The sequence below is a fragment of the Brachycentrus maculatus genome, unplaced genomic scaffold (assembly GCF_059751285.1).
Source record: "Brachycentrus maculatus isolate JH-2025_06_01 unplaced genomic scaffold, ASM5975128v1 h1tg000179l, whole genome shotgun sequence".
Taxonomy (NCBI): Eukaryota; Metazoa; Arthropoda; class Insecta; order Trichoptera; family Brachycentridae; genus Brachycentrus; species Brachycentrus maculatus.
In genome coordinates, this window is record NW_028280930.1 from 570,310 (window position 1) to 591,020 (window position 20,711).

General features: G+C 32.4%; 1 protein-coding gene across 1 annotated transcript in view; it reads right to left on the minus strand.

Moving 5' to 3' along the window:
- Positions 1-19,457, minus strand: part of LOC148308046 (uncharacterized) — a 92,784-nt gene extending 73,327 nt beyond the window's left edge. The window contains exon 1 of the mRNA XM_088262399.1: positions 19,338-19,457. The gene's annotated coding sequence lies outside the window, so the exon portion shown is untranslated. The remainder of the gene's footprint in view (positions 1-19,337) is intronic.
- Positions 19,458-20,711: the final 1,254 nt, after the last annotated feature.

Below are 20,711 nucleotides of genomic sequence, written 5' to 3' on the forward strand. Positions count from 1 at the left end.
TTGATTAGGACATTAGTTTGAAAATGCCATAATAAGGTGAAACAATTGTTACCAGTTTTATTTTGATGTGTTTTTAACATTAAAATACAATTTGTTGGACTCATTAATATTTAATAATAAAAAAATGGAGTTCCATAAATTAAACGCCAAATATATAAATAGGAGTGAACTGACCATAATATTTACTTTACGTGATATTAAAGTGAGTTTAATGAATTTTGAAATATATGTATGGAAATATACTATATATATAAACTATATAGAAATTTAATTAAACGTTGGAATTATTTTATTAATGTCATGTTATAATAAGAGTTATATATTATAACATGACATTAATAAAATTGACTATAATTTGGATTAAATGTTTTCAATATATTGAAGACAATAAAAAGATCAAGGATGTTGAAATATTTCATAATACTTAATTCGATCAACTTTCTGAGAACGGTTGCTTATACTCAAAGTATTTCTCGGGGATGGGGTGAGATTTATTTATGAAGAAATTATTATTTTCGTTGGCAAGAATGGGAACATTCCTACGAAGAAAAGTTGGGAATCATCAGCGTAAAATAATTCAAATTACAGGGGAACATGCGTGACAGCTATAAATAATGTAACAAAGCAGAAGTAAGGAAAATTTATAGACATGGCTCACACACCGACTGACGGCTATCTACATCAGTTAGATATCGGGAGGCGTTTCTAGACCATTCCTTTACTCCTACGCTCCTACCCCGCCTGGCACCCTGGTAGCTAAATAATTACACCACCTTCATATACTGAAGTAACCTCGATTTCACAGCCACAAATTGTCTCATTTGCTGCCAACCGGCTGGTAAAAAGTCTTTAACGTCAGAAAACTTCCTAAAATTTTCTAAATGTATCATTTACACAAATTCCAACAACTAGTCGGCTGTAGGGCGGTCAGAGAATTTCGTGCGAGACGGTAATATTATTAACTTTTATGTTTATAAACACATTTTTTATACAGAGTATTTATTTAACAATGCAAATTTGCACCTACATGTGTATGTATGATATACGTAGATACGTTATGCATAAATAATGTTTTATATATGTATTTATTTTTTCAAACCCTCATCCGCACCCGATGTAGTGCATAGGGCACTACATTATATAAACGCAGTATTTATCGTTAACACACGATGGATAGGTGATCACCCCTCCACATATATATATATATATATATATATATATATATATATATATATATATATATATATATATATATATATATATATATATATATATATATATATATATATATATATATATATATATATATATATATATATATATATATATATATATATATATATATATATATATATATATATATATATATATATATATATATATATATATATATATATATATATATATATATATATATATATATATACATATATATATATATATATATATATATATATATATATATATATATATATATATATAATATATATATATATATATATATATATATATATAAATATAGGTTTGTTTATATAATAATGTAAGTAGAAATAACTCTACAATTACTAATAGAAACATATTTAAATTGGCTTCTTTAGCAATTAATAGAAAATTAAACTAGTACTCCATACTTTTTTTTAAGAATATTTGTTAAATATTCAAATATATTTTATGACAATCAACTTTTTTGGTAAACATGTAGATATTTCAATAAATAAATATTCACATATTTATTTAAATGCAACGTATTTGTATTCGGGATATATCATAAAATAATCATTCAATGAGGGTATAAATTTAGGCAAGATAAGTTCAGAAAAATGATACAATAAATAATACTGAAATATTGGAATAAATACAAAGAAATCTCCCGCGAGTAGGTACGACTCACCTGTCACGGACGAGGCCGCCTTAAATAAAATGTCTTATTTATGTTAATTCGGAAACAAACCGGAAAAAAATATGTACTAACCTACGGAGGAATTGTAATATTTGTAACAATTCATAATGCCTCGTGTCAAATATATCATTCTGTTGTTTGAGGAGTTATGGACGCTTTTTGTGTTGGAGCGGATAGGGATGGGCTAGGGTCGGGATCGGAGTTGGGCAAGGACCTACCACTTACTACTGCATGTGTGTTGGGTAGGTACGAGACTTGTCCGCGGAATAGTGCCCATCACTAGTGAGGAATAAATCAGATATCTTTCTGATAACAGGGGTGGTATCAGATTATAAACATATTTATAGAAAGTCATACTGAGAGCTTTTTTAAACTTTATTTGCAATATTGATACTGAGATACAATTTTTTGTATCTGTCTTCAAATGTACAATAGTTTTAACCTTTATATAAAAATGTAAATGTTCGCTTGTTCAAAATGTTGATGTCAATCACTTTTGCTTTGAAATTTTGACACAACGTTGCATTCAAATACGCACGTTTTTTTGTAAACCCGTAGCAGGTAAAACGTTTTTTTTACTACAATGGCGGGGCCATCTGTTAACGTAACAGTAATATACGTATTACTAAACATTTCTCATGGCAGACAACGTGATTCTTGATGGCTGCTTAAATATTGTATACCGATAAAGCATTGTGATTATTATCATCATTATATTGTACATGTTAGAAAGGGTGTTCTCTTTTCCCTCTTTTCCATTTAACCAGACATAGCCATAACAACCCGTGGATGGATATATTAAGTAATATAATATACTGATGATTGTGTTTATGAATGACAATTTTATTGTTATTTTAAGATATGTAGGTATGTTTAAATTAATTTTATATTTTATTATTATTTATACCATTCGAGACATAGAAATTTCGTTCGATTAAAATGTCTATTTGTTATTTATAGACACTCGTAAACTTAATTGTGTATACTATGTTAAAATGTAAACATCACGACATGAGAAATCATTATAAATCTAAAACATTGTGGAATGATGATTTTGTATTTATCAATTTCGAAGACACAAAAAATTCGAGTCAACATTAAAAATGTATAAACGTTCCGAATGAAATATGAGCTTAGGTGGAAATAAAAGTAAAATCTCAACCGAATACAAGTTTGGAATATCTATCTCTCTCTCATAACAGGTCTTGTCACTCCATTAAATAACATAAAATAATTAATTCCATCCGTTTGATTTATGCGCGAGCCGAGCCTGTTATTTCATCGTCTACCAGCGTACCTCACTCGTAATATATGACCGCGGACGAACTAACTAAACCGAGAAAAGCAACTTTATATTAAGGCCGTTACTTCAACTTACTAAAATAACATACATACCGTGACGGTTTTGAGAAATATATCCCAATATCGTACATAACAAAAAAAAGCTCCAAAGAGCATCTTGATAGAAAAAATCTTCCTTTTCGAGAGCTGCTTTTACTGGGCTGAAAGGTTATCTCTCTCGTAGATTACGAAGAAATGAGAAAAAAAATGGCAAATATTTCAAAACTCACTCTCATATCTCTAGACGTAAAAGTATATTTGAACGTAAATACTGGCTGCTTCAGATTTTTTCCACCCGCTGAATTCTCACGATGACTCAATAAAGTAAGAAAACGATGCAAATAAAATGTTGCAATATGGAATCCTTGTAAATAAGCGAAGGAGCGCTTTCGGGAGACTAAGTGTGGGGCTGGAGGGTTGATTTAGAACCGAGGTTCGGATGGTGTATGGAGAAACCTCGCCTGTGATGCCTCAACAATTTTATATGTTATGCACCCCAATTTACATAATTTCTAAGCGAATTGTAACGAAGAATCGATCCTCGCTCCATGCTTGCACTCTAACACGAATAGTCTGTAATGGCGTTAGGTAATCCAATAGTCTCGAGTAGTAACGAGGTAGGGATGTAAGTATTCTAGTATGTTCTACTCATGATTTATTGTTAAAGTTCGCCGCCAAATGGCAGATACAGTTTTAATCAATTATAGCCGCTTTTAATTGATAAATCGATTTGGGGTAGATATTACCCTCACATTTGATTCAAAATATATTATTAAGTTCCCATTATGAACGGAATCCTTACCATGTGTATATATACATACATACATATATAGGTGTGACGAAGTATTACATATTAAAATGATGGTTAGTAAAAATACGTTATTAGCATAGCGAGATAATTACATAAAGGGTAAAATGTGTCTAGGTGTAGAATGCTAGTAGTCGTATCTAGGTCCCAGGCCGTGGGGCAGCCGGCATATAAGGGCACGGGATGCGCGGGATTCGGGACTCACAAAAGCTCCTCAATAGAATGATGCTTGAGCGTTATAACAAAGCGGATAGCCAATAAATCTGTCAAACAGTTTTCTCTAAGCTGCTAGAATAAGTAAAATGAATATGGGGGTACGGAGGTAGGTATATAGCTCCGGCGTATAATAAAATATTACGTCAAATGCAAGGAAGGGTGCCATAAAAAAACAGTGGAGACGGATTCATACATACATCCCCGGCGGAGTCGGGAGCTCGCGGAGGGTGAAGGGGGCCGAGAAGGGGAGGGGGCATATAAACTCTGTGTTTATTGGCAAGAAACATGTGCTTAAGAAGGAGATATGTGAAATTTATATGGCGAGAAATGTGATCGCGTTGTTCCTCCATAAGCGATAAATTTGGCATAAAAATCACGGCGTCGAGTCGTGTTTAATCAAAATTCTCGTGATTTGTACGCGATCCCCAAATAATGACGAGAAACTCAAATAATAAATCATAATAACACGGGTAATACCTAAATCCCCTCAATTTGCAATCGTGGTTTACTTATATCGAAAAGTTGAGTAGGTTTTCAGGGAAAAATGGTTTTTGGCCTTTGTAATTATTTCCAGAAGTTATACTCATCAGAAAAAGAGAGTAACTTTTAATAGACTTTGATTTACTGGCAGCACCCATCGATCGATTATAAGGTCCTTAGATCGATCTTCCAAAATGTTACTTTACGTAAATTACCTTGGTTTTGTATTAGTAATTATTATTGAAGAAAGTAGGAAGCTGTTTGCCGATATCATTTGAACTATTTTTATTTCACGTGACTGACACAGGACTCTCGATCGATTTGAATTGATGTTGATTTTAAATTATATTTATGAATATAAAGACCTCCTAGTAAAATTATAGAAAGCTTGAGAATGCTTAAAAGTCGGTGAAAAAAATAAAACACGTTTATTAAATATATTAGTCGATAATTTCACTAAGTTTCATTATTATTATTAGATTATTACGATAAATATAATCGTCCATATAACTATAATGGATGCAAAATAAATTATTTGAGAAAGTCGAAAAGTTGGCCATGAAGAAGGTAGCTTACGACTTGTCATTGACTGGTTTAATAAATCGTTTTAAGCACTGTGAAACATTCAACATTCTAACCGTGATTGACAACCATATTACATGAATTTCGAAAGTTCTTTATGTTTATTTCAATCGGCTGAAATGCTAACGGTTATATAATAATAAATTTGGATAACTTATATAGCGCCATTTTCGTAAAATACTACCTCTTGGGCCCCACCACTTTTGTTCTAAAATTGTATGTTAAATAATTTTAGTTGAAACCCTTATGTTGTAAAATCAATATATTTTTTTAATAACAACCTTTTGAAACAATTTTTGATTTGTGAACAAGAATTTAAACGTTTTAAAAATATGCTTTTGTTACGGATAAACGTTATCAGGCGCGTCTCTTTACTGATTTCTGTTATGTAAATAAATAAATATAAGTCACCGCACGCCCCTGGACTATATGTAAAGAAGATGCAAATGATTTGCTTCGTCAATAAAAATTACTATTATAATTTTATTATTATTATTATTTATTTATAGGATTAACTCGCAAAATGGTACTCCGGCACTATTTTTATCATCAAAACTGTCAAAGATAAAGGTGATTTGTGATAAATTCGTGAAGAATTTGCAAAATATTTTGCGGCTGCATATATTGTAAGATACATAATAATTTGAATAGGTTGCCATGTTGATAGGTCAGAGGTCTCAAATACTGATAAAGATTATAGAAAGTTTAAGTACGAACATAATTCATACTATACGCTAATATGTAGTACCTAAATGACGTATGGCAGTATAGGTTTTTCATAATAAAAACCAACGGGAATTTAATTTAATTTTAATTAATTGAAAGAAAAACATGATACAGGATATTCTGGGATGGATTTTAAAACTAAAGTAACTAACTATCACGGCACTTCTCCACAGGGGTAGGCAGTGAGAATAGATCGCCACACTACTCTGTCATTGCAAAAAATCTTCGCCTCTTCCACATTCATGCATACCCACCAATCATTCCATCTCCTGACATGACCACTTTTAAGTATTTGAACTACTTGATCATACCAAGTTTTCCTAGGTCTTCTTCTACTTTCTATTTCCATCTACAGTCACCTCATAAATTTATTTTATTGCTCTCTCTATACCAATTAGATTCACATGCCCAAATCATCTCAACATACCTTTTTTATTTTATCTATGTTTATCTCAGCCTAGCATTCTTTCCATATATCACCATTCGAACACCTATCATACATCGTCTTGCTGCACATCGCTAATTTATGGTGTATACTTACACACATATATATATATATATATATATATATATATATATATATATATATATATATACATATATATATATATATATATATATATATTTATATATATAAATATATATATATATATATATATAAATATATATATATATATATATATATATATATATATATATATATATATATATATATATATATGTATCTATATATATATATACATATATATATATATATGTATATATATATATATATATACATATATTATATATATATATATATATATATATATATATATATATATATATATATATATATATATATATATATATATATATATATATATATATATTTATATTTATTTATATATATATAAATATATATATAAATGTGTGTGTGTGTGTGTGTGTGTGTATATTGCTGTGTTAAGAAGGTACAATACAATTTCGGTAACATGTGCTTCAGAGGGCGTGAATATATATTTTTCAAATAAACCTGTTTTTAAACAAAATGCATAATTTATTACAATTACACAATTAAAATGTTATGAATAATAAAATAAATAAAAAAACGCACTTTTGTGAGGTAGGTGTATACTTCATAGTTGGTAATAAAGCTAAATTGTTTTTTTAATGGGGTTAACAATTTAATTAAAAATAAAATGAATTGTAATTAATTAGGAAGAGTAATTAATTTGAAATGGCCGGTATCGGTAGGAATTATTGCGCCCGCGCCGCCCCTGGAGTCGCGCTTTCCGCTGCTACTCGCATAGATCATTTTTGGATCTATGATCTGCAGATTTATGGGGCATGCGCGATCCTAATGATGTTTTGTTAATGGAGTTTTTGTAATATATGGACGCAATAACATGGCAGTGCCAGTCGTCGGCAAGGGAGACTGCAGACGGGAGACTTGTTCTCATACCGGCTTTACTCTTGCAAGGGGCCGGATGGAGAGTTTTACGAAAAACGGCATTTTCACATTGATATTTCAACAGCCAAAAAGATGATGATAATATTTCAATAAAAGAAATACATCTACAAATACGTCCATACAAAGCATTAATATTTTTTTACAACATTCTGAGTGTGTCCAAATACTTGTTCACAAAATCTGGATTCTCTCCAATTACAGGAGTTATTTTCATATTATTTTATGACATCTCATCAAAGGTGAAGAAGAATATGGAAGTCTGGGCATTTACGGAGCTGACGACCGTCATAGGCTGGTTTAAGTGATCACTTTACACACGTGTAACATTCACCAATTCTACCCATCATTCCTCCTAAATCTACCCATTATTCCTCGAAAATAACTCCTGTAATTGGAGAGAATCCAGATTTTGTGAACAAGTATTTGGACACACTCAAAATGTTGTAAATAAATTGTCCGGTCGAAAATTAAAATGGTATTTTCTGGCGTTTCTCATGTGTGTGATTATAATCCAGGATTCGGACCTCACATACTAATATAAGAGTTTCTGCTTGGTAAAAAGATTCTTTACATCTCACCAATAAATGTCTCTAGTGAAGTTCTAGTGATTCAAGAACAAGGTTTCTAAATTGGTTCATATATACAGAACTTCCAAGAATTTGAGTAGTGTGGTTGTCAATAATGGGTGGAATTGGCGAATGTTACACGTGTGTAAAGTGATCACTTAAACCAGCCTATGACGGTCGTCAGCCCCGTAAATGCCCAGACTTCCATATTCTTCTTCATCTTTGATGAGATGTCAAAAAATAATATAATTTTTTTTTATTATAGGAATACCAATAAAAAATGTCATGAAACAGCCAATGACAAATCGTTATTTTATTTACGGCTAATGTCTTAAACAATGTTGATAAAAATATGGACAGTAACATTAAAGAAAACACCAATAAAAATCATCACTATCAGCGAAAGAGAGTGAAACACAACATAAAAATTTACCATTATATCACAATTATTCCTATAAATACTCAGACTTTCATATTTCTATTTAAATAACCCCATGCCAAGCTATCCTCACAACATATTTTGAAATATTTAAAAAATATATTTTTAACTTTTAATTGATATCATTATTATTTTTTCGTATTTGAGGGTAGCGAAAATTTTATTCTTAAATAAATAAGTTGCTGAGATATTCACGAAAATAATCATCCATTTTGTAAAAACCCTTTATTTCAAATTGTTTTTATTTAATTTAATTATTGCTGGGTTTAAAGCGGGTAAGGTTTTAAGGTATTATGCTGCATTTGACATATTTAAAAAAAATAATTGTTGTTGTTTGAAGTGACAATTCTATTTATGTTCTACTACCCTCCTTGCTGTTTGTTATTGTACTTTATTATTTATTTTTTGTTAAAATGAGTATATTTTCAATAAAACATATAGTTTTTAAAAACTGATGCTACATATTTTTCAATGCGTCAGTTTTAAGTAACGGTAGCTTAATATTTTTGTGTAAAGTTTACCAAGTTTATCAAGTTCGGCCCCGTTAGCTCAATGGTAGACGTTTGAGAGAGTTAGTTGTACATAACACACGCTGATAGAAGCATTATAAATCATATAAAGGTATTAAAATATTCCAAGGATTTGTTTATTATTGTTGGGATAGGTATCCAAGCTTAACTAACTGCTTAAACTCGCTTGGAAGTAAGATGTTACGTAGAAAGTTGATCTCCGTAGCGCGGTGGTGAGCTACGTGTCGATTCAGTTCGCAACCAGGTTATAAAATTTCTCAAAATTTTCACAAATCCACGCACATTAAACTAATAACTAACATTGGGAAGCACCGTGGCACAGATGGGTAGACGCTCAACTGCGAAACTGACGTCGTGGGTTCGATTCCCGCAAAATTAATTCAAGAAATATGTATTTTGAAATGGTATGCGTGTTTGTGATGTATTTTTCACATTTACCTTCCCTATCCTTACTATCCTACCTGTGGACAAGCTTCTTGAAGTAGGGGCATTGCGGTAATCCTTGAAAAAATATTAGTACGTAGGTACTTAACCATAGAATATTAATTTTCCCCAGTAAATCCATTATTTTACAATAAAAACATTAAAAATATATATACACTAAAACTTCCTTCAAAGAAGATAAGGTAGTTCTATTACTATTGACCCTTATCCGTAGCCAATGGCGCATTGGGCACTGCATCACATTTAAGCAAAGTTAATATGATAGTTTATTATATGAAGGCAAAATGATCAGTCCTGTGCCTCGGGTACTGCGTCCAGAGTAATACCTATCAAATTAATATTGAATGTGTAAAAAACTTGTATTTATCTAAATAAGTCCTCAGACTCTCAATGAAAATTGAACCCGGGGCCCCCAGTAGTCAAATGTGCTAACCATTACACTATGGATGCAGACAACATATGGCTTAAATATAGGTACAATACCTACTTTGATATAGTTAAATGAAAAAAGTCGTTATTTTTAAGTAAATTAATTTGATTGAACTGATTGAATATTTTTTATACACTATTTATAAACCTTGTAGGTACCTACTTACATTGTAAGTAATGCAACCTTCACTCAAAGTGACAGAAGTGGACCATAGTAAATTATAGACATAGTTATCAAAATACGGGAGTGATCGACATAAGCCCGAAAGATCTATCTAGTTGAATAAATCCATGTATAAAATATAATGAAGATTATAATAAATTTTGATCAAAAACACCTACAGGTTTTCTTGAAGATGTAAATTCGCGACTTCATGATCTTCTTAGGGGTTAGTGGTACAAAGACGCCACTCTGTTGGTCTAAATACCAAATAATTGGCCATAAAAACACAAGCTACCCCGAAGGGGAGAAGCGGCGGTAACAAGCCTTTGTTGGGGAAAGTAAGGCGAACCCCGCTGGGTAATGGGGTAACAGAGGTCACGGTTATTGGGAAATTTCCTCGCTTCTCGGCATTTCGGGGCAAGACGGTCCCCACAGATGGACAATTATGTGGACCCACTTCTGGCTGCTGTAAAAATGCAGTTTCAATTACAAAAAATTTTCTCAATACATTTATTCATCGAAAACTCTTATATTTTGTTTCAATTAATTTTAAAGTCACGGTTTTTTGGATTGAATTCTACATTTATTTATGTAAGTATATGTTAATACGTGACGCGTTTTAGAGTGTATGAGTGTTTGATAATGTCCTAAGAAGACGAAAAGCGTCACGTATTAACATATACATAATTAAATGTAGAATTCAATCCAAAAAACCGTGTTTTATTTTGGATATATTACCCAACAATTCAATATGGAATTCTACCAACTGTCTGCAGTTACAATAAATAATTTTTAAGATCCAAAAGTGTAGTTGGTTCTAATTGAGGATTGTCATAGTTTGTGAATTTATATTATTCAGGGATATTTAATTTAAAGTACATATGTATATACTTGAACTTGTTTAGTACAATAAGTACTTCCGTGCATCGTAGAACACATCTATCCCTGCCCAAGCTTAGTGATGCATAGAGTACCTCATCGTATCAACGTGGTGTCAGCTCAAAATATGAGAAATATTTTAATAAATTGTAATGAGTTAAAAATCGCCTTCTTTTCCTCAGGGACCTAATACTACTCCCGTTCCCGCAAATGATTTTGGTAAACTAGTTTACCGTGGTTTTAATTTGATTGGCATCTCTGCAGTAAACCAGTACCAATGTGATGCATACTTGTGCTGCGCCAATGGAATTTATTATGTCTCCGTTAAACATCATCAACACAGAATATGACAGTTCATGATAAAATACAGGGGCATGTTAATTGATTGCCAGCCGTTTTACAGGTTAAGTTGTGTGATCGTTTCCCCGATGAAATTTGTTGAGACACGACCACGTTCAAACTGGTAATACTAACTTCGGTATCGCTAGTGGCGTGGGTCAAGATCCGCCGCATTCCGCTCCCCACACCTGCGCATTCATACTTCACCAATATTTACCCACACCACAGCTTGTATTCAGGGGCGAGCATTACATATCGGCAGAAAAACAGTGCCTATCCTAACTTATCTGCGTGACATATAAAAACGCAACCAGTAGGTACCTACCCTACCTTACTAAGTAGTACCTAACTTACTTTATTAAAAACTGTCCAACCGCCTTCCCAGATCTGATACAGAAGCATCTAGGCTGCCTAACAGACCTTCTCTTATAAAGTAAATTGAAAAAAACTTTGTTGTGAAATTGATTTAAAATGGGAAACAAAATTGTATCCCGAGTTTACTGTGAATTTACATTTAAAATCTACCTTACTACCCACTTCTACTGCCTACTAGTAAGTAGTAAGTAGTACCTATCTAGCTTACCTTATTACTTACCTCTACTGCCTACCCTAATTAATTATCTTTGCTCGCCACTGCTTTACTATACCTACTTACCTACCTGTTACAGACAGAACTGTAAACCACGTAACACGAAAACAACCAAGTTTTCCTAATGCTCTTATTAAACATCGAGATCGGACTAGAACACTCTTGAAAGGTGGAAAGCCAAAGAAAAATAAGAAGAAGAAGGTTTAAGGGTAGGTTTAAAATGCATAGGTTAATTTGCAAGGAAAATTCTCCTACCGATCCGATAATGTTAGAAGACATATTCTGTTTTCTAAGATTTAGATTTTACTTGAAAAATATCACAATTTCTTCAAATCTATGTGAAATATATATTATTAGATTAAAACCAATATTTTTAGCTTTTCCACTTTATTTTTATTTGACCAGCTTTGACTGGTGACCAGTCTGATGATGTCGGTAACGACGAAACCCGGTCGCTGGTCAAATAAAAATAAAGTGGAAAAGCTAAAAATATTGGTTTTAATCTAATAATATATTAAAAATGCAATTCCATCACGAAGTGTCAGTGGATAATATAAATCTATGTGAAACGTTTTCGATGCATTCCGCATTACTGTGTTATCAAACAAAATGAGAAATGCACCGAAACACGATTAATAATGCATTTTAAGAAATAGTGGTATTTACCAAATAAAATTTAATTTCAAAATTGATAGATACGTTATTACCACAATGTGACTGCCGAATCAATTAAAGACAATTTCTTATTAACTACGTTGGAAAAAAATTGTCAAAAAGATTGAGACAGCTAGTTGTGCTTTCTGCGAGATTTCATGGTTGATCATATTCTTTTCGCCTTTATCCATACCAGTGGTGCACAGGGCACCGGATTGTATCAACTTGTCAACTCGATAGTAAATTATTTAAAAGCATTGTTAGCTCTACGCTCCTGATTCTTGGATATAAGCTAGGATATAAATTACATAAGTGAAAAAAATCAGGGTGAAGAAATTTACTATTATAAAGGAAATAAAATCAAAACTTTAGAAGACGACAAAGGAAAATAGCAGGAACGACAAGCTCACTCGAAGTTGCATTTCCTTACTTATAGAAGCTTTTGTAAGTTGATCTAATGCCAATATGTACGAATCTCATCGAGAAAAACTACGTGTTGTTAAATATTACTCACATATTTTTATACATGTTTGTTTCATTTATTATCTAAGTTTTAATGTCAATCAATATTTCCGAAATATTTATTTATATAAATACGAACATTACAGCAATTGATTCTACGGACTAATACTTGAAAGTCGTCAAGTCAGGAGTCGGAATAATCGGCGGGTATGTTTATACGAGGAGATGCACGAATACGGAAGAGGTGAAGATTATTTACAAAAATATATTGGTGTGGCGTTCTATTCTCTCTGCCTACCCCTAAGGAGAAGGGGCGTGATGGTTAGTAATTTCAGTTTAAAAAAAAACAACAACAAAAAACTAAGCTACTCGTGTATAGGTACGTAGGTACTTATGCAAGGTACCTAACCGATTCCAAACAGTAGTCAATGGTAGGAATGAATTTTAAATTTAACACAATGTTGTAAAAAGACCTACGAAACATACTAGTGGTTTTATAGTATTTTAATGATGCGATTCATTGTGAATGTTTATTTCTCAATCATAAACAAGTGAGCACATTTTGATATAGAGCCCCGGTAAACGTTATTAAGACAAACTATAAAAAACGCTCGATTCTTCTGCGGGTACGGGTGCCTTTATTTACCGAGTCAGGGGCGCTTACACCTGGGTCCGCACATTGCACTATGGTATAAAACAAACAAGACATTTTCCCCATAATACAACATACAAGTTAAATGTGTTTCATACACAATAAACATGTTTTCATTCGGGTAATTTCGATGCTAAAATAATTCCCATTTTGTATCCTCATATAGCCAAAAAATTAATAATAATAATAAAACCCTTATCCGCATCCCAATGGTGCATAGGGCACTGCGTCATATAAAGGCAGTGTTATCTTGATCGTTTACACATGAAGGAAAGGTGATCAGCCCTCCGCTTCAGGTACCAGTCCAGGGTAATATTGAATAAATATGACACTGAAAAAATCACTTATATTTATTGTACCCCCCCTTGGGAATCGAACCCGGGACCTCCGGAACGATAGCCAAGCGTGCTGACCATTACACTACGGAGGAGCCAAAAAATTAAGCATGTAAATTCACAGGTATTTGAGACATTTAAGACATTCATTGAGGGAGAGCATTGTAACTTGGAGATCATAATTTTGTGAGTTATCAATATCATAAGCTTGTTTGTAGGTTCTTCCATATATACCATAGGTACATAAATCTCATTTTGCATTAATTTAACAAGGTTGAAAAACAATTGTATTTTTTTTTTATATTTATTAACTTTGTGGAAAAACATGATGATTTAAATATAAAATTTAGACACTTGTACAATACAACTTTTTTTTATGGTTTATTAACGTAAACGCGGCTAGTTTCAAGAACATCTGTAGTTCTCGAAACTAGTCTTATTTGCTCAATAAACTCAAAAAGTGGTATTACACAAGTGTATTATTTTACATTTCAAAGCAGAAAAATAAAAAAAACATATCATTGGTAAATTTATCAAATCGACTATCAACGTTCAACACTTCAAATAAATTAAATTATTTTATCGATGTTTATTTTAATTTCACTACAAATTGTTAAGTTGTGTAAAATGAGATATGTCTTCCAGATCATTTCAAGAAAATGATCATTAAACAAGAAATATTGAAGATATATGGAAATAATGAAATTTCTGTCAATACGTTAGAAAGAATCATTTAAATCTAATTTACAACATTTTGAGTGTGTCCAAATACTTGTTCACAAAATCTGGATTATCTCCAATTACAGGAGTTATTTTCATATTATTTTTTGACATCTCATCAAAGATGAAGAAGAATATGGAAGTCTGGGCATTTACGGGGCTTACGACCGTCATAGGCTGGTTTAAGTGATCACTTTACACACGTGTAACATTCACCAATTCTACCCATTATTGACAACCACACTACTCAAATTCTTGGAAGTTCTATATATATGAACCAATTTAGAAACCTTGTTCATGAATCACTAGAACCTCACTAGAGACATCTATTGGTGAGATGTAAAGAAGCTTTTTATTAAGCAGAAACTCTTATATTAGTATGTGAGATCCGAATCCTGGATTATAATTTATGTGGTTGTCAATAATGGGTAGAATTGGTGAATGTTACACGTGTGTAAAGTGATCACTTAAACCAGCCTATGACGGTCGTAAGCCCCGTAAATGCCCAGACTTCCATATTCTTCTTCATCTTTGATGAGATGTCAAAAAATAATTTAAATCTAATATAACTTAATAATAACTTATTTATTCCGTTGTGATAATCTACAATTGCATAAGACACTGATTTCCTCCCATACAGAGTTACCTTGATCATAAATTAAAAGACGAGAAATCACGTGTTAGTGATAGTTAGCGTATGAGTTATGAGGTAGGTACTTATTTAAAAAAAAGTGCGTGCATATCTATCCCTATTTGTTAAGAGTTTGGTGGTTAGGTAAATGCAGATCAGTTTAATGCATAACACTCGTAGTTTATATCTAAAAATGAATTTATTACAATTTATTAAATTTAACTTGTAAAATTTTATTGCCGATCACGACCCTTTTATGTGAAAAGATATAAAACCCCTCCGAGCTTTGTTCGCCGACCGCAAGAGGCGCTGCCAACCCTGCGATGTGTTTTTATATTAAAACGTTTTTGTTAAGTGATTTGTTAGCGAGCTTTCATGTTCTTATGATTGGTACCTACCGGGGCTGCCTACAGCCTGAACAGAAATAACGTGCCGAATTATATGGCATTGTTAAATTAAATAAAACGAACCGGGCAGACAGATAGGTAATATGTAGATAGGTACTTGTTAGTATCATAGGTAGGTATGTCTCGTTTGCATTTGAATCGAATTTAAGGACCTTTTCACCTGATTTAATAAGGGTGACCTTTAAATTAAGGAGGAAAAAAGTACGTACGTATTTAAGGGCCTAAAAAATGGCCGGATTACTTAAATGATTAGCCATTTTGTATTAGGTTGGCGTACTTGTTCTTGAATAAACATTTGTTAATTTACCTTAATTGTCCATTCCGAGGAGGGTTCGCTTTTAACGACTTTAATTTTAGCCGTTGCCTTCTTGTCATTGTTCTATCTGCCACCTACCAACCATCCCCTAATCCGAGAATCGTAACCCACGCCCCGTTTAAAACGAACTTCACATTTTTGTGGGTAGGTAGTAGGTAGGTACCTAACGATAAATATTATTTAAAAATTAAGTGCGTACTTTATCCTACTGATAAAATTATATTCTATAATAATTCAAGAGAATCTTCATTTGATGTTGGCAATCACGCTGTAAGAAAGGTAATAAACAACTAATCAATGAAATACGGTAGATAGAGATTTTCCCGATGCTAAAAAATACTTGAATATTTAAAGTTCTATATTCCATATTCACACTTAATAATGGCTTGAAAAAACATTAAATATAATATAACAAGGTTTATATTGGTAATAAAACAAATAAAAAGCACGTTTTAGTTTGCAGATCACGTTTTTCAAGTGATATTACATCCCTGGCTAGTCACCCAAATTTAGTTAATTTACTTATATAAAGCTTTATTTGATTTCTTACAATATTACGTAGATATCATATACATTATATAAAGATTTTATTTTAATGTCATATTTAATTTACTCATGAAATTTTTTTCGTTGTTTTTATTTTTTAATACATTGTTTATATATCATTGTAGAGTTTACGTCTTTTTGTTTTAGAAAGTAGTCTGTTGCCCCACGGTGACAAGTAGAGGATGCGATAGTTACTATGGATATTAATTGAGATTGTTTTATAATCATTTCGTTTTCTTAAGCCACCTTTTAAGGTCAGCTTATCGGCATGTTTAATGCTATTTCGCATACTAAATAGACTAATTAAGATAGTCTATTTATATTTAAGCAAAATTAAGAAAAAAAGATGTTTAAACAAATATCTTTGATACAGATTTGGATTATTTTTCTTTGTGAGACTACTTTTTAGAAAGTAGGTACCCACTTACATATTGGCAATTTTACAAGTAATATTAAATGTAGGGGACGGGTGCAATCATTGTACCAGTACTTTGATTGGACCGCGTTGATATATCAGAAATGTAATACTTAATTTACCTACGGTAACGGTAGTTAAACCACAGGTTACATTACAATACAAGACTCCCACTACCCCGCTCTTACTACAGGTTCGCAGTGGAAATGGTTTATGAGTAAATCAGTTTAGTTGTTTGTGGTGTTAACATTGTAATAATCGAGTTAAACTACAGCGAATGTATGTATTTAAAAGAATAAATGTATTCTTCTTCTTCTTCAATAAAACAAGAAAATTTATTATAAGGTATTAAAATTATTTTTAAGGCATAGCGGCCTTAATAATAATAGATAGTTAGTTTAAAAAATGGTTCTGTAGAAAAACCTAAAAGATATAAATGAGACATTTATTTATAATCCGGGATTTATTTGATTATAATCCGGGATTCGGATCTCACATACTAATATAAGAGTTTCTGCTTAATAAAAAAGCTTCTTTACATCTCACCAATAGATGTCTCTAGTGAAGTTCTAGTGATTCAAGAACAAAGTTTCTAAATTGGTTCATATATATAGAACTTCCAAGAATTTGAGTAGTGTGGTTGTCAATAATGGGTAGAATTGGTGAATGTTACACGTGTGTAAAGTGATCACTTAAACCAGCCTATGACGGTCGTAAGCCCCGTAAATGCCCAGACTTCCATATTCTTCTTCATCTTTGATGAAATGTCAAAAAATAATATGAGACATTTATTGTTACCATTATTGCATTGGTCTCACATGGGAATGATTTTATAAATATATTTAATAAATAATAATTTTTAATTCATGAATTACTATTTATTTATTTCTAAAATAATAAAGTGAGGAAATAACGTAATAAAGGTACCTTAGTAACGTAAGAATAGCATTAGAAACATTAAGAAAAAAATAAGTTAGGTTGAATGAGATAATTCGAATATGAAAGTTGGGGTTCAATTTAAAAAAAAAAAAAGATTAGGTACTTATGTACTTAGAGCAAGTAGGTAGGTACTTATACGCATGTATTCAGAATTTAGGATTTGTGACATTTTCAAATTTAAATCAAATTTGGCGATCTATTGGTTAATTATAATACTTGTGGTCCTGTTAACGTAATATTTATTTGTAGTTGCATTTTTTAAATGGTTTTTTCAATTGGAAGGGAGATGACCTTCCTGCTGTTACTCAGGGTATGAAGTACATATATTAATAAAAAAAAACATTATTAGATATAATCTTTAATATTTAGGTAGGTACTGTATAAACAATACTAGGACTATAAAGTTATGTGGTCCAATAATATAAATTATCCCCTACATAATGTACCTAGGTTGGTACCTAACCTAACCTAACTACCTAAATACCAATAATTTGGTGTTAGGGAGATATCCAGGTACCTACATACGTAATAACATTAATCGAATCGCAGGAAGGTAGGTAGGTACCTACTTATCTACTTAAGAAGGTAGGTTCCCTGGCAGGTCTGGTAGGTACCCACCTGTGGTTGATCAACGATCAACATCATTCACTATGCCAGTCTTGGACCGAATTGTACGGGGCGATAGAAGTCTGGCGAGGTTAAGAACACCTTGTAAATAAAAAAAATAATAAGCTACGTTTCAGAAGATACATTAATAAATGGGCATCAGTATCCACTCGCATCATTACAGACTGCGGCAGGGCACCCCGAACAGAAAAAAAAAACAAAACGGCTTTATGATTTGTGGCGCTCCTGTCCCCTCTCGCCACCGCCTTAATCCATTCGCTCGCCCCGACACACATTCAAAGAAAAAGCACCAACATACACAAACCGCTTGTATCAATAAATTATTTAGCGTTTTGTATAGCAAGCTAATGTCAATTATTTTAAGCGATGGCAGCCTTAAGTACAACTATTAACAGGCCGCGCCCACCGAGGGCGGGGCTTGGCTGCACCGGCCGCTGCTGCCGCCTGGCGGACGCTTCTCGCCATAACCTCAAAAGTTAGGTTATGACTCTTTAAAACGTCGTATTTTACGAATATTACACTGATCGTCGGCTTGTTTTCGTGAATTACGATATATTTTTGAACAATTGATACTAAAATATCGAGATGACAAGAAACAAATTCATTTTACGACACGTGAAAGAAGTTTTATACAGACGCTTGGAGAACTGTCAAAATTTACAAACAAACTGAAATTACAATATAAATACGGTAAGTAACATTGAAAAACTTTACCCAAGTAAATAAAATACAAAAAACAATGGACTTACTTGTTATTTGGTGTAAGAATCTTGAAAAAAGTCAAAGCACACTTTATTACAAATTTGACAAGAACATCGAAGCACTACATCGTTATATCGCGAGCGTCTGTAGCCATATTCGGATCGGTGGCGAGGATTGCCGATCGGCGTTCGGAGCTCGGCCCCTCGGCGGGCTGAGCGTTAGCCCCGCCCCCACTGGATGGCGGGAGAAAGCGCGCCAACACAGGGCCGTTTTCCCGCCACGGCTCCGAGCGCGCGCGGAGACGCCCGAGCGCCGCGAGTGTCCGGTGATTGCGCCGCGGAGCCATCCGCCGGGACGTCAGTCAGCGTCCGGCGAGTCGGGTACCTGGGCGTGCGTCGAGACGCCACCTGCATCGCACGATCCGTCTCCACTGCACAATACATGTTACAACAAAAACTTTCGCAGCTAATGACGAGCGATCACGACAGAGTCATAATCACGAACTCGCACTTTTCTCGAATTCTTTTCGAGATCTGTCGATACGAAAAGTTAGACTGTATACGAAAAAAAGTTTTTTTTCTTAAATAATAAAGTTTCGCCAATTTTATAGATTGTCATTTTTGTGATGAAATACTGATTGTGAATATTTGGAATTTTACTGATATGAAAAATTTCCCTGGTATCATACAAATTTGTGCAATATTGTGAAAACAAAAACTTTTGATGTTTATGAAGTATTGTGATTCGTGTATGAAAGTGCATTAAAGTTAAAAGTAATCATAAAAATATATACGATAATTTGTATACGAATTTGAAATACATTACAATATTAATTATTAAGTCTACTGAAATATCTTACTGATCTTTAGTGCAATATTTTATAGATTTAAATATAAAAATAATTTTTAATACTCATATTTAGACTAAGAAATATTTTAAAATAAGAATTTTACTAAAATTACGTACAATTGTATACCTTTCCACTGGAAAATACTTTATTCGTGAGGTGATTGTTTACAAAGAGCAGTTTCCGAAGCACGTGTCTACTCCACCAAAAGGTAAGTTGACTTCGAATAGGAACCAACCAGCCCTCAGATTATTGTTAACGTGAGATTTGGCATTTCTGCAGGTAACATCTGTATTATTTTGGTTTTTAAAAATATATCCATCGATGGGTACCTACCTACGCAAACAACCTACGTAGGTGAAATATAATTTAAAAAAAAAACATCTGGTTGAAGATAAACTACTGTATTTTTTATCTCATACTGTATTAATTATTTAAAATTTAAAAAAGTTGCTGCTTACGTAGAATTCCTTATTTTTCTAGTTTTTCAAAAACTTTCAAAAGTTACATCGGTGCATATTTAATCAAACTATTAAACAGATTATAACATTTAAATACGTAAAACGATTTGCAA